Source organism: Mauremys reevesii, linkage group 4 (assembly GCF_016161935.1).
Source record: "Mauremys reevesii isolate NIE-2019 linkage group 4, ASM1616193v1, whole genome shotgun sequence".
Taxonomy (NCBI): Eukaryota; Metazoa; Chordata; order Testudines; family Geoemydidae; genus Mauremys; species Mauremys reevesii.
Genome location: NC_052626.1, coordinates 39,446,724 through 39,467,050, shown reverse-complemented (window position 1 = coordinate 39,467,050; position 20,327 = coordinate 39,446,724). Strand labels below are relative to the sequence as shown.

General features: G+C 43.8%; 1 protein-coding gene and 1 long non-coding RNA gene across 12 annotated transcripts in view; one reads left to right on the top strand and one right to left on the bottom strand.

Moving 5' to 3' along the window:
- Window positions 1–20,327, top strand: part of NRXN3 (neurexin 3) — a 1,505,977-nt gene that overhangs the window by 580,762 nt on the left and 904,888 nt on the right. The gene's annotated exons all lie outside the window — the stretch shown is intronic.
- LOC120404784 overlaps window positions 10,576–20,327 on the bottom strand; it is a 35,858-nt gene continuing 26,106 nt past the window's right edge. Inside the window, exon 4 of the long non-coding RNA XR_005598179.1 lies at window positions 10,576–10,698. This is a non-coding gene — a long non-coding RNA (uncharacterized LOC120404784). The remainder of the gene's footprint in view (window positions 10,699–20,327) is intronic.

The following is a 20,327-nucleotide window of genomic DNA, read 5'->3' as shown; positions in this document are numbered from 1 at the left end:
ATAAGTAAATAACTTTCCTTATCAACATCACATTGATTTTTATATATCCTCCTATGTCCCCCCCCTTCTCTCTTTTTTTCAAACTGAGAGTCCTAGCCTCTTAAATCTTCCTCATATGGGGACCTCTCTAAACCCCTGCTTTAACCTTTTTTTTTCTAGTGCTATCTTTTTTTTTGTTGAGAGACCACATCTGTACACAGTATTAGAGATGTGGGCGTACCATGTGATTTTATATATAAGCAATATATATATTCTCAGTCTTTTCTCTATCCCTTTTTAATGATTCCTAACATCATATGGTAGGGTTATTTTTTTTTTATGTGCATTACTTTACATTTATCATTAAATTTCAATTTTTTGCCATTTTGTTGCCCAATCACTTAGTTTTGTGAGATCTTTTTCTTTCTTACAATCTGCTTTAGTCTTAACTATCTTTGAGTAGTTTAGTATATCTGCAAACTTTGCCACCTCACTGTTTACCCCTTTCTCACACACTAGTTACCCCTCTCCATTCTGAGAATTTACCAAATTTTACTACCCTTTGTTCCCTGTCCTAACCTTTAGTCAGTCATCCTCAATCCCTTTCCTTTTTTCCCTTCCCATGACAGCTTAATTTAAGCCTTTTTTTTGAGGAGGACCTCAAGGCTTTTTCTGAAATCTAAGTAGTACACTACCACATCCCCCTCCCCTGTCCACATGTTTGTTGACCCCTTCAAAGAACTCTAGATAGATTAGTAAGACACGATTTCTTTACAGAAACCATGTTGACTATTGCTCAGAGTTATGTTTTTCTATGTGTCTGACAATTTTATTCTTTACTAATCACCCCCCTTTTTTTTTTTTTATTGGCATTACATTAAGCTAACTTCCAGTCATTGGGTACGGCCCGGATTTAAGGACAGGTACAAACCTTGGTTAATAGTTCGCAACTTCACATTTTGTTCTTTTTCAGAACTTGGGTGAATGCCATCATGTCTGGTGACTGTTGTTTGTGTGTTTTATTAAAAAATAAAAAACTCCTCTAGTAGTGACAATTCAATCTGTGACAGTTCCTCATTTTGTCACCTAAAAAAGCCCTCAGGTTTTTGGAATCTCTCTAACATCCTCAGCCGTGAAGACTGAGGCAATGTTGCAGGCTTCCTTTCCTGCTTCTGATGTAACAAAAAAAATTTTTTTTTTTACTTTTGGTTTTTTGTTCTTGTTCCTTCAAACTCCTTTTGGCTTTTCTCTCTTACTTCTTTTGGCAGTGTGTTTGTGCTCCTTTTTCTTTTGCTCACTGGGATTTGACTTCCACTTTTTAAAAAAGTTTTATCTCTCTTATCTTTTTTTACATGTTGTTAAGCCACGTGGCTCTTTTTAGTTTTTTTTACTGTTTTTCTTTTAATTGGGGTATACATTGAAGTTGGGCCTCTATTTTTCCTTAGTCACTGTACTTAACTTTTTTTTGTGTGTACCCCCTCATTTTTTTATAGTTCCCCCTTTTGAAATTAAAGGCCACAGTGTTGGGCAGTTGAGATGTTCTTCCCACAGGATGTTGAATGCTATTGTATTATTGGTCATTATTTCCAAGCGGTCCTGCTATAGTTACCTCTATTTCGTCCTGAAGTGAAATGTTCCCAGTCAATAATAATAATTAATTGAAATCCACTATTATTGGGTTCTTAATTTGATAGCCTCTCTAATTTCCCATTTCATCATCATCACTATATACTGTGGTCGTCAGGTGTCGATAATAGATCCCTACTGTTATATTTTTACTATTTTTTCTTCATTTGAATCTACACTTTTTAACATATAGTGTGCCACCTCCCCTGCACGGCCTGTTCTGTCCTTCCGATATTGGCATTTGTGTACAAGCACTTAAAAACTTGTCCATCATCTGATCCGGCCCTTACATTATACTCTCCCAAGAGAAGTGTGTCGATCCACCACACGCTCCTCTGCAGCAGTCGGCTTTCCCCCATCTCCTAGTTTAAAAACTGCTCTACAACCTTCTTAATGTTTAGTGCCACCCTTGTGGTGGTTGCTGATGCTTGGGTGCAGTGCAAGCTTGTAAGGGTGAGTCCTGGTCTCTGCTGCATTGCCAGATGTCAGTTCCCATGGTCACTGTACTGGTCAAGGCTTTCTCTGCTGTGGCTGGACTGTTCTTCCAGTCTGCAAAGGTGCCCAGCCCTGAGTTTGGGCCTGTTCCCTCTAGCAACCGAAACAGCATCAAGTACTCTTCCACAAACCATGCAGTATTCCCCCAGCACTGCCCCTGTGCCAGGTGATGGCCCACAACTGACTAGATAACCTGCAACCAATCCTTTGTACTAACTTGGGAAGTACTGAGCTCTTGCACTGTTGTGGCATTTCCCTTTCTCCAATGGGAAGCAGGCTAGGAACTGGAAGTCAGGTTTGGTTCTTCCTAGTCCTCTAGCTATTTAGGGCTGTAGGGACAGAGGGGTCTGTTCCACTCTCTTTCTACCCCAAAATCACTTAGGGTTTGAGTGGGAGTGAGGCCTGTTCCCATACTCTCAAGTATTGTTGGTACAAAAGGGGTGGAGACTTAGGTTTAAGTTTGGATGTCATGCTGATGAGGCACTTAGATTTGCATTCATCTCTTACCTCCTTCCTGCGACCAGGTGGAAGTAATTTACTGACTGCATCAATGCAGGATCATTATTCCCTGAATTCTCATGTCTGGATCTTTCCACCTCTCTAGTTCCTTGCATGCCATCCATCACTCCTGTATCTGAGAGCCTTCCTCATAACTTCTTATTTCATGCTTACACATACATCATCTGTGCTGATCAGGATCAAGCCCAGTGTGTGCATGTACACGTATGTGTAAATGCTTCATATGAAAACCCATTAAATTTGGGATGAAATCAGGATGGAGATCTAATCATATTGGGCTCTTCATGTGAGATTTTCATTGTTCCCTGGTTTTCAGCTGGGGCAGAAATTAGCAAGAACAACATTGTGATTTCTTCTTCCAGGCCTGGGTGAAGTCAGGGAAGCATCCTATTCCCTCACAGTCCCTGCTGTTTTCAATGCTTTTGTTGGAACACAGCTGTGCCCAGCAGCTGGTGTGGAATCAGGGAACCAGGGAATTTGCACAGTTAGTGGATATAAATAGGGAGTCTGTAGCTATGAAGGATGCTTAACTCGGTGGTAGCTAAACCCTGGACTAAATGAAAGGCTAATTGAAATCTTACAAAAATCTCTTGCCACTCAGTTCATCCCATTTAGATTCTGTCTCCTCATATGCAGGATTTGAAAGGAAGGCAGGTGTTATCACGATGGAATCTCACTGGCTGCATTTTCATTAGCCTCAAGACCTTTCCCTTTTTCTTACTGGTTTAATCGTTGACTTAAGCTTTGGTGATTATTTTTCAGCTTTCTGAGGAACCCCAGCCTCTTAAATCTTTCATTTCATCACATCACGGCAACTTTCCAAGGCTAGTGTAAGAGCTGGTACTGTACACTTAGCTCCCTCAAAACAAGTAAGATAATCTCCTGGTTCAGATGAAGAACTAGGAATCAGGGCATCTGTGTTTTATTCCCCATTCTGCTCTGACTTCACTGTTTCAGAGTAGCAGCCGTGTTAGTCTGTTCCCATTTCTGAGCCTCATTCTCCTCTTTCTGTAAAATGGGGTGTTAACTCTTCCCTGTTTCAAAGGAGGTTTGTGGTGGGCCTGCTAATTCATGCTTTTGAAGTGTATTGAGGGCTTCAGATGGAAGGAACTATGCACAGCCAGTGTTGTGTTCTCACTTGCTGTAGGTATGCCCTTTAAAGGGCTCCCCCCCTCCATATGAGATGAGAGAGACCGGCATCGTTCAGCAGCAAAAAATTGACTTTAAAACAACAGCATGTGGGACAATTACATGAGACTAGATTCCTCGGCCCCTCTGATGGACTCTCTAGGTCTGTGTCTGATCCCAGGCTGGTATAAATCAGGAGTAGCTCCTGAATTTTGTACTTACACCAGTTTTGTACAGGTATAAGTGAGATCACCATCAGGACCCCCTGCATAGTCCAACTATTGACTCAGAGTGAGAGGGGAGGAGGGGGGCTGGGAAACAACCGTACCAAAGTGAAAAAGTAAGCCTTGTGACTCTGATTTCCCTTCCCTGCATTCAGGGAGCAGTGGTGTTAATGTGCTAATTCCGCGTGCGGTGAGTGGGAACGGGAGTCAAATGTAGATTTCATCACCATCTAATGGACGTTCATCAGCACTGCAGCTGCTTCCTCTCCATCTCCATGCGTTTAAAGTGATGGAGTGAGTGTTTGCCTGTCTTTGAGCTCAGCTGCAGTACCAGAAAGATGTCTTGCTCTTTATTCTGGCAATTGCCGGCCAACTTGACTTGCTAAATCCCTGCAGACCTCCCTGGGGGATAAGCTTTACACTGTTATTACACTTCAAATGGGCTTGAAATGCATTGTATATTGAAGTGTATCATTTCCTGAACACACTTGAAGGATACTCTGTCTTTCCACCTCCTGAGCTTTCTTTGTACCCTTGTAGCTCCTCTGAGAACACTTAGCATAGAGTCTGCAGTATAGGGTACCAGACAAGTACAATGCCAAAGCGCTCAGGAACATGACAGCCCATTGGAGGAGCATATGACTCACTTTACATTGGAAACAGAAACAAATCCTCTCTTTCTCTCTTTCTACAAGGGAGGCTACATATCTGCTGCTGCAGGTGAGGAGTTTAACTTTTTTGATACCTTGGTCTCTCGCTTGGTGATCTGTAAGTGGGAATTGCATGATTCAGGTATTCATTGAGCTGAGACATGTTCCATGTCTTGGATGGTGCATGTATCAGGCCTTTCAGGGTAAGTTGAAGGCTGGTTGGCAAGGGATTTGTATGGGGGAAACTTTCCCTGCTGTGTGTGGAAGATGTGTCTGTAGGACAATCTGTCAGTATGACAACTTTCACTAGCATGTCCATTCATGTTAAAAGGGAAGTGAGCTGAGTTGTACTTGGTGATAATGTAGAGTTAATCACTCCTGAGCTGTGAGATGAGGGCTCCAAATGGATCTATGCCTCAGTCATGGCTTCCTGATTTTGGATACCTTCAATTTGCAACCTTTTAACATAGTTTATTGTATCTATGAAATAGGAACATCAGCTATTTTTGATTCTACAACACCTGTTTTGAAGAAAATCTCAAAGTGCTTTAGAAAGAAGAGTGAAACATTATTATCCCAGTGCTACAACTGGAGAAACTCAGGCAAAGAAAACTTAAGTGACTTGTTAAAAGTCACCCAGAAAGTCCATGGTAGAGCCAGGAATCGAACTCGGGAGTCTTGACTAGTCCTGCGTTAATCAGTAAACCAGCAGTGTTGATGTTTAGGTGGTAATATATCAAAGGAGTCTGCTGAAATCACATTTGATAAAAGAGGAGCAGGGCATGGTGAGCTGTTTGGACCAGTTCCCTTTAGTCTTTTAGTCCTGGTGTATAGCAGGACCACAGATGAAGCCAATATTTGGCTCGCTGAGAGAAATGATTTGTGGCACACAGCATTGGGCAATAAAGACACAGGTGACAGGGAAATAAAAACTGGTCTGGTTGCTGTATGGCTGAAACTTCCAGAGGGAATCACTTGCCAGAGTAATTTAGCTTGTTTAGCGCAATGACATTCACCCCTTCCCCCAAGTGCTATTAGTTTTCATCAGAGGCTAAGATGACAGTATCAGCCCCAAACAAATCTTAGACTGAACTTCTGCTTTATTATATTGTTCCTGTTGCAGGCTCTTATCTGTGCCATACGACTGGGAATCAAAATGGGCAGTTTGAGAAAATAATCACATCTCTGATGAAATTATCCTTTGCTGCTTAAAACATGCATTCTTGCATTGCTAGCTGCTAGGGCTCTGGAAAGCAGAATATGATCAAATGTGGCTGGAGAAGGGCATTTTCACACAGACTCAAGAAACTCAGGTCAAGACAACCACTAGGCCTGTTGTGGTGTGCTTGACTTAGCTTCTTAAAATGTTAGATTACAATTTCATCACTAGATGGCAGCTTTGCTTACTCTTGTTACGCCTCCTCAGCATATTTTTTTTCCTCTTCTAGGCCCCTGAGAAGCTGTCCTTCCTCTCACAAAGAGTAGATCTTACCTCTGTTTGCTGCCTATGAACCACACGTGGCTGTGTGTAATTAATCAGCAAACAGCATTAAATCAATGACACCTGTTGTCCCAATACTGGCTGCTGCTGCATAGGCAAGATCTAGTTTTTTGCTTTATAAACCTAACCTCATGAGAGAGGAGTGCATTGTTTATTTAACACAACACATTGATTTCTTTCTAACAATTAATAAAAGGTCAGTAGTGGTGGCGTAGCAGGGTAGAACTGTGTAAAATTCTTCAGCTTTGCTGCACATTTATCTCCTCCTTTCACAATATATGTTCTGCAGAGAACTGTCACAGTTACTATATAAGTCATACACCCGACTCCAGGGGTTAATCTGAGGGGAGTGGGGGAGAGCACAGTTCCCCTTCTCTTCCTGGCTTGAGTAAGTAGTGGTGCCATAAAGCTTTCCTTCCACCCCCATTGTTGGTGCAATGAGAGTTCCGCCTCCTGTTTCAATTTAACTTAATCACTGAACTTTCTCCAAAGCTGGGATTGGAATCTTGGACTAGAACCACATTAGACAGGACCTTCTGCTACATGAACTGAAGGAGAACCCCTGGTACCTCCGTTGGCCTGTCTTTGGGCTATGGCCACTAGAGGTTAATGCTACTCTCACTGCTACATACACTGCTCTGCTATACTGTATGTTGTACGTCCATTCCGTGTTTAAACAAAACACAGACTGCTAAGGGAAACTCATTAGAAACCGCTGAGTCATTGATAAAAAGTGAGAATATCATGATATTGACCCACTGTGGGCCATTTTAATGAGCCTCTGAAAAGAACTTATTATTTTAAAAAGCCAAAAGCAGACCAAAAGCAAATAATGAAATCCCCACTTTTCAGATAAAAGCACTTCATGGTAACCAACCAAGTTTATGGCCTGATTCTTCAAGCTGACGGTGCCTGGAACTACCATGGAACCCAACAAGAGTGCATGCAGAGCTCTTGTAGGATCAGGCCTTTGAAATGAATGCTTGTGCTTTGCCCAGCTCCAGGTGGACAGGGAGTCTCCATCACCTCAAAGAGGCTGAGGATTGAAGAGATGGAGATTCCTGCCGAAGGCAGTGCTGCAGCACACTGGCAAGGGCAGTATGGGGGGAAGTTTGCACTGTGTAATGTTGTTATGAAGACCAGCAACACCTGCTTGGTGCACATTGGGAATAAACACATTCCCATTTCCATGGCTGGAATACGGCACTGGTCAGCAGCACTATCTCAGTCGTGGGTGTGTTTCACTCTCGGATGTGGTTTATTGTTTTGGAAAGATTGAGGGTTGCCTCTTTCTCTCCTCCTCCCTCCCCCCCGAGTCATTGTATTCAGGCTGAACCTTTGGCACATTTACATTATGTGATGGGAACCCATAAGCAGTGGAAGACCAAATGGTTGCTTCTGGCACCGTCTGTTTCCAAGGAGAATTGGTGTAGCATGAATAAAATGCACCATTGTTCCTTTTAGTATTGTGCAGATTTTTGGTCTTATGTGGTAAAGTTGTTCTGTCAAAACCTGGTGTCTTAACTTCCATCTTGGATAATCAAATCTTGGATTTGGCAATAGCTTGTGCATAGTATGTTTTGTTTTTTCCTAGAGCTGCTTGGAAACTGGGAGGAAAAGATTTATAACACATTTAATGAAATTTAATTTCCTGTTTATTGGTTATTTTTGGGGGCAGAAATTTTCTTATTGGCTCTACTTTTTCATCTGTATAGTCAGTCAATTCCCCCTGTTGTTAGGTATGCGTCTTTCACAACAGGGAAAAGAAAAACATTGACAGTAAGAAAACAGGAACATGTGACTGTAAAACCCCAAATATTGTTGGGGGACTCTGGCAGGTGTAGTGCATGCACTGCTATTAACTCATTTTTTTTAAATTGACTTCAAGTTGATGGTATCCCTTTAAACAGCTGCTGTATTCAACTCCAGAGGAGGCTGCATTTTAATGCTGTGTGAAGTAATTGTCTATAGCTTGTAAAGCTGTGTGGTATTCCTTGGGATGTGGGAAGTGCCCTCTAGAAGTGTAAATTCTTCTGTCTTCATCTTGGCATTGCTTTGATTATCTTTACATCTCCCAGTGGGAGGAATTTCTGGCCAGGGTCATCAATGGCTCTAAGTAAGGGAGATCTCAGAGCAGCTGGGGCACCAAATAGCTGCAAGGGCAGGTTTAATGCTGGCAGGTGCTGTACGGGCATCACACATGTAGCACCACCAATGCATGTCAGTCCTGATATTCAGCCTCCCTGCTATTCCAGTTGTGAGCTTTCCACATTGCTCTGCCAGTCCATTTCAATCCTAATTCTGGAGCACCCCCTGTTCATCTAGATAATGTTTAAATGGTGTGGCAGTTTTGTGATGTGTGCAGATATGCACTAAGTACTGTGAGACTATATAGTTTATGCAACTTATGACCTGAGCAGCATCTGAAAGCTGGATCTCACGGTTGAAAGGCCTGTGCCATCTGTAACTCTCTGGCTGCCTCTCAGATCTGTGGATGCAACATCCTAATCATTTTGCTGCAGACTAAGAAACGTTAGAGTGTCAATGTCAGAAAATCGTGCAGAAGAGGGCAGACGTTGCTGAAGGAGCATCGTGCTGAGAAAGAGCAACAGAGAAAATAAAGCAACTCCTGAGCAGATCATCTGCAGCTTGAAATGTGAGCTACTTCTGTACCTGCATTATTCCCAGTTAGTCCGTGTAATGGAATAGTGGCCTTCTCATACAGAGACCTTCCTTGAAGAGACTGACAGATATGACTCCTCCCTCAGCCCTTCCCCCTTATTGTTATACTCAGGGTTGTGTAACAGGGAAAGAATTTTCTTGTCTTTGAAGTGAGCAGCCTTAAGCTCTGACACTGGGATCTACTGTTACAAAGCCATTCAGTGGAGAAGTTACCTGGCATCTCACTGCTCCAAACAGTGGGGAAGGTATGGAATTGCTACCCCTTTGGCTAAGGGGTTAATACGCAGAAACACTTCCCTACTTTATGCTACTGCAGCAATGTATACGAGTAAGCTCCTCTTCTCTGATATTCTCTAGGGATTCAACCAGTCCCGTTGTAAAGGACCCAGGTAAAAGGGATTCCACTGCCCCCCACTCCCATTCCACATTTAAATAGACCTCTCGATTGAGAAATGTTCCCTGATTTGTAACCTGAATTTCACATTGCTCTGTTTCATCCACTTCCTCCTTGTTCTAATCCCTGGGGCTGCCGCTTCTTCTCTCCTCCTTGTTTGCACCCTTCCAGGACTTGTCGATTAGTTATTACTCTGTCTCCACTTTAGCTGTGATTGAGCAGAGCTAGATGTGCTTAGTCCCTGTAATTTACGCTCCTCAGTCAATCTTTCCAGCCACTTGCAGCATCTCCCAGTGTCTCGCTTGTCTTAGGTGTGAGCAGAAGATTCTTTTGCTTAGTACAGTATTTTACGTGTCTCAGCAGCTGTTGGGGCTAATACTGCTGCAAGAAAAGTATCTATCAGGACAATATAATTTTGTAGAAGTGCTCTTTAACTGAGCTATCCCATGGCTCTTTAATGTCTCTAATGCTTTCTGTCTCCCAGGCTTCCTGAAAGCTAGTGCCAATATGCAAGACCATGATTGCTAATAAGTAAAGCTATGATTGCTTATCTTGCTGAACACTCTTGGAGGTGGCACAGTGGAGGCAAGAAGTGATAGTGCTGCTCTAATGGGCTGTGTTTCTGTGTCTGGGGTTAAAACTGCTCCAGAGGTAGCTGCTGAACAGTCCTTGGAGGCTTTGAGATTACTGAGTGCACATTAGTGATGCTTTGTGAGAGAGACACATACGTGTACACAGATCAGCAATGCACGATGGTGGAATCCAGTCTCTGTGCTGGTTGGGCAGATTGTGTGCTATCAAGCATTGTCTGTGTGATCATGAAAAACCACGCTGAAATGTGATTACCATTGTTACACTGATTGGGAGCTAGATTTCCTCTCCCCCTCTCCTGAGCCCACAGAGTAATGGCTCTGTCTCTGGCACTCTGCTCTTCTTTGGTGTTTAACTCTGGGTGACTATTCCCAGCACAGAACTGTGGCCAAACTAATTTTTGTATCCATCTTTGCCGTTTTCCTTTTATTCTCTGTTAATTGTTTGTTTAAAAAGTGTATCACCTAACGTAAGGGCTAGAGCTCAGTCCTCATTTGCAGTATTTACTTGTAGGTCCCTGCCCTGCTTGGCCAGTGTGCCTTACTCCTGACTTGCTGCATCCCCTGCTCTCCCAGGCCTGACCCGCACTTGATCAGAGACTGCCATTCATCAGCCCTGCTGGTCACGCTGTATAATAGGTGAACAAATACCTGTTGTTGGGCTGAGATTGCAAAACTCGAGTCTCTTCTGGCACAAGGTGGATTTGAGTTCTGGCTTTGTGAATGAAAAGCTAATGCCTGAACTCATTGCACCTCCTTAGCTTTGCTTACACTAATACAAACCAAGGGGCGGGGCACTGGCCCTGCTGTTCTTTCTGCTTCTCAGTCTCCCATACTGAGAAGGCTGCGTGAGTTATGAAGTGGGGAACCAGCCCTTTCTTAAAGTTGAGACCACCCAGTGGATCAGCATCTGTAGAGAACCAAGAGACATTTTAAAAACACCAAGGTCACTCAAGGCTTTCACCACAAGCTGAGTCTTTTACACCCCTCCCAGTGCAGTTAACCCAAACGCTGCAGGGCCTGGTGGGCAGCAAGGAGGATGCACTGCAAATGGCATGGTGTGGTAGATGGCAGTCAGTGATGAGTAGAGAGAGAATTATCAGTTTGAGTCAAATTACAGGTTTGTGGCACTCTCTTCTCCTGATGGGCTATATTAAATCTGGCATAATTTGATGTAATGGATCAGAAATGTTGTAACACAATGCATCACATCTGGTAAGCGAGCAGTGCGGAGAGTAAATATCCCATTGGACTTCATTAAAGTGGACAGAAGTGGATTAGACAGGATAAATAGCAGGTTATTCACTATCAGTCTGTCTTATTCAGAGGAGTTTTCCATTAGCTCTGGTTTGAACAAAGTAATACAGAACATAGCTATCCTCTCACAACTCAACTTTCAGTAAATACAAAAGTGCCTGAGGTAGGGTGAATATCTGAGTCTTCTGTAGTTTAAACGATGGTGGGAGAGAACATCAAAGGATGTAGATGAGAATTCAAAAGTCCACATGCTTATCTCAAGCTTTTCTGGACCTTTTTCATCTAGAAGGTAAGTTGGAGATCTCAAGAGAATAAACTTGTCTCAAGATTTCCTGATTCTGACTGTTTTCAATTTTACCAGATTAGCAATTATTGGGTACTTGATTATATCAGGTTTTGGTCCTGAGTAAAACCAGGGCATGCCAAAGTGTGCAAATAATGTTATTGGTTGGTGTACTTGTGTACCACTGTCCTCCATTGGTTAGAATCAGAACTGAAAACATACGTCCGAACCCAATACTGCTAACAGCTAATAGAGATTCTCCTTTACTCTAGTGGTGGGTTAGAGCTGTGCTTTTGGAGCAGTTCTATTCTGATTGTTGCCCTGAAATTGAGTGAATGTGGCATGCAGCACAGCAACAGCCATAAATGTCCTAGGTGCCCACAGGTTTGTTATAATAATTTGCTCTTCTGTAGCTTCTTTCATCAGATCTCAAGGAGCTTTGTAAACATTAATTAAACCTCATAATTCCCCCCAAAAGTAGGAATTATTCTCCCTATTTTCAGGTAAACAAAAATGAAGCACAGAGACTTTGACCAATATTTTCCATTTCAGACACCCAAAGTTAGGTAACTTGTGTTTGGATTTAGCTATCTGCTTTTCAGAGATCCTGACCATTTACATAAGCCCAAGGTCAATGGAGGCTGTGTATGCTCAGCAGCTCTCCCTTTTCTTTAGGTAGGTAACTTCAAGCTCAGTTCCCAAGTTTCAGATTTGTCCTCTATGACTTTCTCAAGGTCACACACCAAGTTGTTGGCAGTCAGGAATAGAATCCAGGTGTCCTGACTCCTGTTTCCCCACTCTAACTGCTAAGCAACACTCTAGTTTAAAAAAAAAACTATGAAAAAAAATCTGAAATTCTGCGAGCCATAAAAATTGAGTTTTGAGTGGAAGGCTTTGGTTAGCTGTTTTATCCTGATCTGTTTGTTCAGCACTACTTCATATAGTTTGATTCACAGATACCAGCGTCTTCTGGGTTTGGGACCACTGCCTGTCTGAATTTACAGGTCAGCCAGGATTAGGCTCAGGGTGGATCAGGTAACATACATGATTCTGCATAATGCTTGCAATAGGTATTTCCAGGCTATGTGACTGAATCTCACCATATATCAGTGCTTACTGATTATGCAACTGGTCAAAGCCAGTCTCAGAGCTTAGTGACCCAACCAAGAATGGTGCTACAGCCCGACATGGGGTCAGAGCGGGGACAGTTTGTGTTGTTCTCCTCTCTGGTAAGCTCTACAAGCAGTGAAATCTAGGGACTTCAGTACTCTGCAGCTGCCTCTGCAGATACTAGTTCTTATCCTTTAAAATTCCTCCTGTCCTGCAGGAAGGAGGTGTGGCTTTTTCTTTACAGGAACCAATGTTCTTTAATGGCATTCAGTCTGCAGGGCAGGAGAAATTTTCAAGGGGCAGGACTATTTATTTTAAACTTTTGAAAGACCAATAGATCTAGCTCAGGGGTTCTCAGACTGGGGGTCAGGACCCCTCAGGGGGTTGTGAGGTTATTACATGGTGGGGGGGCACGAGCTGTCAACTTCCACCCCAAACCCTGCTTTGCATCCAGCAAGTATAATGGTGTTAAATATTTTAAAAAGTGTTCTTAATTTATAAAGGGGGTCGCACTCAGAGGCTTCCTATGTGAAAGGGGTCACCAGTACAAAAGTTTGAGAACCACTGATCTAGCTTATGTGTGTGGAGAATTTACATGTTGTTGTACAACTGGAAGCCATATCTATGTCTGCCCCTCTGTGCCAGGTACCATCAACCACCATCCCATGCAAACTGCCAGTTTGTGCTTTCTCTCTTCTAATTTCCATGGTAACGATGACCAGTGGCCACAGCATTAACTAGTGAGCACTCTTTGCCATAACTTCTCTGGTGACGGATTAGGAGCTGAGATGGACACAGCCTACCAATCCGTTGTTAACACCCCATTGGAAATTAGCATCATTGTTCTCGCACTGCCGTCTGTGCTGCATCTGAACACCACTTTCAGGAGGTCGCCACCCTCCGATCTGTAGTTTTGCAAAACTTACTTTTGGAATGTGGCAGTTCTTCGATGGGAGAAGAAAAAGACATGAAGGGCCCTCCCCCACCTCCTGGAGTTATAACCACCACTTAGTTTAGCTTGTATTTTAAATTTGGAAGGTGCAGTCTGGAACCCCAAATTAAATGGTATACTGTAATTTTTTCTCAGCTTGTATGTTGTCATTATCCTCCTAATTGCTACCTGCTGTGCTCCATCACACTTCCCCAAATGTGACTTATTTGCCAGGCTTTTTGAATGTTATTTAGTTTACAGTGGGGCTGTTTGCCTTACGTTCATTTTAATAATTACTCTGCTTCTCTGCCTAGTTTCTCCTTTTTTTTTTTTTTCCTTGTGGCAGATGTAATGCATCAAAAGTCCTCTGAACTCTCACTTGTGGCTTCTTCTGGGTCACAGGATTCGCAACACTGAGTTGTTATTTATTAATACAGCATCCTAGGTGTTGGTGTGCATAGGTACAAAGAGCTTACAGAGTAAAGCCCCATACACACCAACCTCCTCCAGTGCCATAAACTGAATTTGTATGTGTGCATTGCTGCTTGCGAATGGCCTGGAATGAGGGAGTGCTGCCTCTGCAACCTGCTGCCCCCTTGCTCCAGACCATACAGTAGTACCTCTTCTGGGGCTCTGCAGGATTCAGGCTCCATAGTGGGTATCAGGACAGAGGAAGAGCTGGTCTCTGCCGGACTCTTCCTCACACCAAATCCTCAGGCCAAACCAATGTAAATTACTGCTTCCCTGTCCATACTGCAGACAGCCATTCTGAGTGAGCATTTGGAGGGTAGCGGTGCTTAGATTAGGCTGCGGCAGCAGAGTTGCTGCAGGAGCCTGGCTGTTCAGGAGCAGTACCATAGAGCCACAATGTCTTCAGTGGATCCCCTAGAGCTGTAGATTTTTGAAGTGGAATGTCCATCCTCTTCTGTGAAGTCTAGGGGAGCAAAGAACACCTTCCTGGTACTCACCTACCCTCAGAGCCCATCATCATGTGGGTGTCCGTAAGAAGAATGGGGTTTTATATTCCAGACAGGCTGCTGGCAACAGTAAGAAGGTGAGTCTTCAGGTGTTGCCTGGTGGCAGTTCCATGGGGCACTGATCAAGGCATTCCAGCAGAAGGAAAGGCACAGAGGTGCTTTAGGGAGAAGACCAGGGGGATCATTGAGGCTGGAGGTTAGTAGTTCTCCACCACATTTAGTATCCTGTCTGTGACGGTAGCTAGAGAGATTAAGGGATTTGCCCAAGGTCACACAGTGTGTTGGTGGCAGAGCCAGGATATGAACCCTGATTAGCTTAGTCCCAATAGCACACCTGATCCAGTGGCCCATACTGCCTCCTATACTTCTTACTCGTGGGGAATTTCTGCACCAAAACATTAAAAATTCTATGCGCAATATTTAAAATTCTGCAAATTTTATTTGTCAAAATAACACCGTAAAATCACACCAGTTTCAATTATTTTGGTAATTTATTTCAAAATACCTGTCAGCAAGTATGTCTGCAACAATACTCTCTCTCTCTCTCTCTCTCTCAGGAGTAGAGAGTCAAGGAAAACCCTACAACAACCCAGTTCCTGCTGCTGTCCCTCCCCCCGCACCCAGCCATGCCCCCTGGCCCAGACACTCACACCCCCTACTCCTACCACCCAGAGCCCAGCTGTGCCCCCAACCCCAGCCCAGACATTCTCACCCCCTACTCCTACTGCCCAGAGGCCGGTAGCAGGGGCCCCCAAGCCTAAACACTCACAGATCCTATCCTCCTAGAGACCAGGGATACAGAAGGAGGAAAAAGTCTGATTCTGTGTCCCAGGCCAGCACGCTGCTGTCTCCTTCCTTCAGGGCATGCTGGGAACTGCAACTGCTGGGAACCCTCCTGTTCCCTCCCCCTCTCCCTGGCCTTGTCTTCTGTTTGCAAGCTGGGCTCTGCCAGGTCCAGTGGTCCCTGGTGCTGGCCAACATCTCTGCAGCCCATTTCTATGGGGAAAAAAGGAAATTCTGCACGCACAACATTAATTTCTGCAAAATTCTGCATTGTGCAGTGGTGCAGAATTCCCCCAAGAGTAACTTGTATAACTCACAGAGCAAATATCGTCCATCTTGACTCAGTAGTGACCAGAACATGTTCAGTGGCATATGCAAAATGAGTACTGGGAACTGGTCTCAGATCCACCTAGAATAAGAATAGTATGAAACCACTACCACAGCTTGGTCTTTGTTGGCTATCTCAGCAGAGACACCAAAGGTAAAATATTCCATTGAGACTAAACTCTCCTCTCATTCCAAGAAGTGGACTTGAACTGCTTGACCTAAACAAAGGTTGCTTGTTTCAATTTAAAAGCAACACCAGACTGTGCAGACCACAACAGCTAACGCCAATGGGGAAAGAACGAAGCTGGAGGTGCGGGAGGGGAGTGAGTTCTTGAAGTGCCATTTCGGCAAAGCCCCATGCCTTTCTCATTACACTCCTTGACTAAAAGCAACTTTTCCATCTCTGACCTTCTCGTCGGAAATTTCTCCTCAAATAGTTACACACAGCTCTGCAAATGTTAGAGTGACATTTGGAGCAGGCTTGAGGAGACTGTGTGCTCCATTTTGGCTCCCCTGCGTGCCTGCCAAGCTTCAGCAAGGCGATAGCCTCACACTCCTCACTTCCCAGGGCTAGCACTAACATTTACCAGCTACAGTTTTCTCTGTCTGCAAATATTTCCACTGCCTTGCCTGATGCTCTTACACCTCCTCACTAGACAGAATCCCTCTGAGTGTAGCCTGGAGAAAGCAGACACTGAGTTTATCATCTAACATTTACCTTTCATTATGGATTGAGGGAGATTTTTTCCTTTAATTTATTTTTTTCCCCTTCGTTTGTTCGTTTTTGGTGGGAAATTTCACATGCCGAACCCAGCTCTGGTTAGAATGCTATATTCTACTTTGTAGACTAGTTACAGGTAAACATCACAAGATCTGGGGGGGTTGCTCATATTAGAGGGCAGATAAAACCCAGAATCCTGAGGTCCAAATGGAGTGGAATTTGAGACCACTGATCCCAATACCCATCTCTGGTTCAGATCCAAGACTGGAAGGGGCCTATTTTCAGGTTCTAGTTCAGCTCAGTCTAAAATTTCTTGGAAACTTTATGAGCTTTCCACTCAAAACGGTGGAGGTTTCACAAGATTAACAGGCTCCTTGAAATTTCATCCAGTTTGAGCTGAAACCTTATGAAAAAGGCTCTTAAGTATTCTATAATGTTTCAAAACACTGTGCTTTAGAGCAGAAATATTTCATGGCTTGAGAAGTGGGTGGGTGGGTATGTTGGAGACTTCTTGTTTGGCATGAGCTGGACATACTGAGAGAATAGCTTTTTCTCACTATACTCTGGTGCTACTGTTTGTGTTTGGAACCCAGAATAGCAGAAGCAGTCATTACTGTGGAAAAATAATGGGGAATAAGGTATCCAGTCTCCTCTTCTTCCCAACAAACAAAAAGGCTGGGTTTGGGTTTCAAGTGAAAGTTCAGATTGGTTCATAATTTTGTTCAGCCAATTAAACCATCTAGCCTGGTTTTCCAACTTATTTCAGCTTTAGAGGTGTGCAAGTAATACTTTTTAAACAATTATTCAACATATTTCACAATTTTTTAAAATAAATTTATCAAGGCTTTTGAAAATTAGTGATCTGGTCTATTTTGCACAAACCTTTATTCGTTATTTCAGTTTACAGTACTGACCTCAGAAATATTAATTTATTATGATTATTAATATTATTTAATTACTCCAACAATGAGCTAGGCCTCCTGAAAAGTGGTTGCTTGAACACCTTGTAGACAGCTTTCATCCCAGCCTCCCTTGTCTTCTACTCTCCTTTAGGGCTGTATCTCTCTTTTTGGGGTCATCATCACCCATTTCAGAAATTGTTTTGTGTCTCCTTCATGAATGCATTCCCAATGTGCTTAATAAATAATAATGATAGTAAAAACTTCTTGACAGGTTGAAGTCTTTAAAGAAGCAGAATGGTTTTGTTCTTGCTAGTACAATAAAACCCATCAGTTGCAGTTTAGTGATATTACTGGTAGTACATTTTGCTAGACTAATGAAAACACTTACCATTTCTAGTTTATTGGGTCATTTTCAAGCAGATATTTAAAAATTGTTTTATTTGTGTTCTCTTTTATTGCGGGCTCATTTCCTTTGGCCAGCTAAGTAGGGTCAGACCCAGTGGGTACTTGGATGGGAGACATCCAAGGAAAATACAATTTGCTGCATAAAATATTGCTGTTCATTCAGTAATGAATATGAATAGTGCTTTCCCCTTGAGTCTGTACGAAACCAATGCCTCAGCACGGTGCTAAGGAGTGTAGTGCTGCAAGATGTGGTCGATGAGATGCATAACCAGGGTCCTGACCATTCGTGATCACATTTAAAGATCCCACTGCAATTTTCACAGGAAAAGGGGTGCAAACTCCTGTATTCTGGCAAAATTCCAGATTGGGAAATTAAATTCTTCCTCCAAAACTCTTGTTGCTTTACTGGTATGAGGCATTCTTAATTTCCTTTCCTAAACTGTTGCATAACAGTGCTGTGCCCTATTAAACAGTTGTTTCTGGGCTGGAATGCAGCTGCCTTATTTCAGTGGTGCAGGCAATAAACCTTGCAACCAATAGAGGGAGCACAAGCATACACCGCTTTTTTGTGTGTGTATGTGCTATGTAATTGTTGGCTATTGCTTAGTGTGGTATGTTCTAGGTCTGGTGTGAGGTTTTTCTTCAAATGTATATTTAGAATTTGGCAGTTTTCTCAATATAATTTTTAGAATTATTAAACTAAGCTAAAATGTGGGCCCATTCTATGTCTTTTAACTTGATGTTTTTTTTCTATCTAAACCAGTAAGAATGAAAGGGACACAGTTTTTCCCAGATTTCAGATATAATCTCACCTTAAAAATGCCTTATCTTTCTTAAAATATTCCTAGAATTTGGAAAAGACTTGCCCTACATCATGGAGGCTATAAGCAGGGGTGAAAGTAACTTACAGGACTTACCGGTACTGCCGGAGTCCTGAGGGGGCGTGGCCTCACCCGGAAAAGGCATGGCCTCAAGTAGAAGAGGCGGGGCCTCTCAATATTTAAAGGCCCTGGAGCACCAGCTGTGGCTGGGAGCCCCAGGGCCTTTAAATCAACTCAGGGTCTCACAGCTGCAGAGGTGGCTGGGAGTCCCCGGGGCTCATGAGCAAATTAATGGGCCCGGGGCTCCGGCCGCTGCAGAGGTCTGGGCCCTTTAAATCCCCACTGTGGCTCTAGCTCCAATTTAAAGGGCTCGGGGCTCCCGCAGCTGTGGGGAGCCCCGAGCCTTACTGGGCTGGAGCTGGGATTTAAAGGGCCTGGAGCGCCCATGGCTGCGAGGAGCTCTGAGCCCTTTAAATCCCAGCCCCAGCCCGGCTGCTGGAGCTGCAGGTGGGATTTAAAGGGCTCTGGGCTTTCCGCAGCGGCGGGAAGCTCCGAGCCCTTTAAATCCTGGCCCCAGCCTGGCCGCCGGAGCTGTGGTCGGGATTTAAAGGGCTCTGGGCTTTTGGTGCTGTTGAGGGAGAAGTTACCCCCAAGGACCATATCCTCCTCCTCCTCCCTGGATGAGGCCATCATGCCTCCCCTGCCATCTCTGGCAGATGACCTTTGCCTCTTCCAGCACCTGGTGAAGAGAGTGGTGGACACACTCCAGATACCACTGGAGGAAGTCAAGGACATCCATCATTGTCTCCTTGACATACTCCACTTATCCTCTTCTTCAAAGATCACCCTACCCATTAACAAGGGTAGCAAGAACTAGCAAGAATCATCTGGCAGGCGCCATTGTCAGTGGCACCTACCTACAAGCAGGCAGACAAAAAAGATTATGTCCCAGCATGAGAGACTGAGTTCCTCTTCTCCCACTCTCCACCCAACTCTATCATGGCACACGCTATTAATTCCCATGACCGTCAACACCAGTTGAGGTCCACTCACAAGGTAACCTCCCCATTTCACATTAACCAATTGATTCACCTTCCAACCTTTTACCCCAAGCCTTACCGAGACAACAGAGAGGTTATACTACACACACTAGACATCGGGAAAGCCCTAGCTTTCTACCTGGACAGGATGAAGGTTTTCAGGAAGTCCCCTAGGCTTTTCCTGTCCATTGCGGAAAAATCCAAGGCTTAGCAATATCAGCCCAAAGACTCTCCCAAGTGGGTCTCAAACTGCATTAGACAATGTTACCAAGTTTGCAGTATAACCCCTCCAGATACTATTTGTACATGCTCCACAAGGTCAATCTCTTCATCTGTTGCCTTCTTCAAGAATATCCCTATCTCAGAGATCTGTAGAGCAGCAACATGGGTGTCAGTCCACACTCTCGCAGAACATTATGTGATCACTGGGGACTCCACCTCCGATGCCATCTTCAGCTCCACAGTAGTGTCATCTGTAACTGACCTGATTCCAATGGGAATACTGCTCCACCTACAGTGGAACCCCCGTAGGGACAGAACTCGAAGAAGAAGTTACTCGTTTTGTGCAGTAACGATGGTTCTTTGAGATGTGTGCCACTATGGGTGCTCCATAGCCCATCCTCCTCCCCTCTACTTCGGAATTCTTGTCAATGACTCTGTGGCAGAGAAGAAACTGAGGTGGGTTAGCCCATTCGTGCTGACTAGCCTCGTGGACACTGCTACTGACGTTCTCCGATCAGCAGCTCAGGGATGCAAGCACACCTACAGTGGAGCACCCCTAGGGACACACATCTCGAAGAACCAATGTCACTGCAAGGTGAGTAACTTCATCATCATGTTAGTGCACTTTTACTGCTTAGGTGTTGTTTGCTACCTGAGAAGTATTTAAATGTGCATCCCTTCTGGACAGCTTATAGCTGTTTGTTTGCAGCTTGAAATGACTTTCCACTAGAAATTCTGCTGATTCAGGCAAACTGGTAGT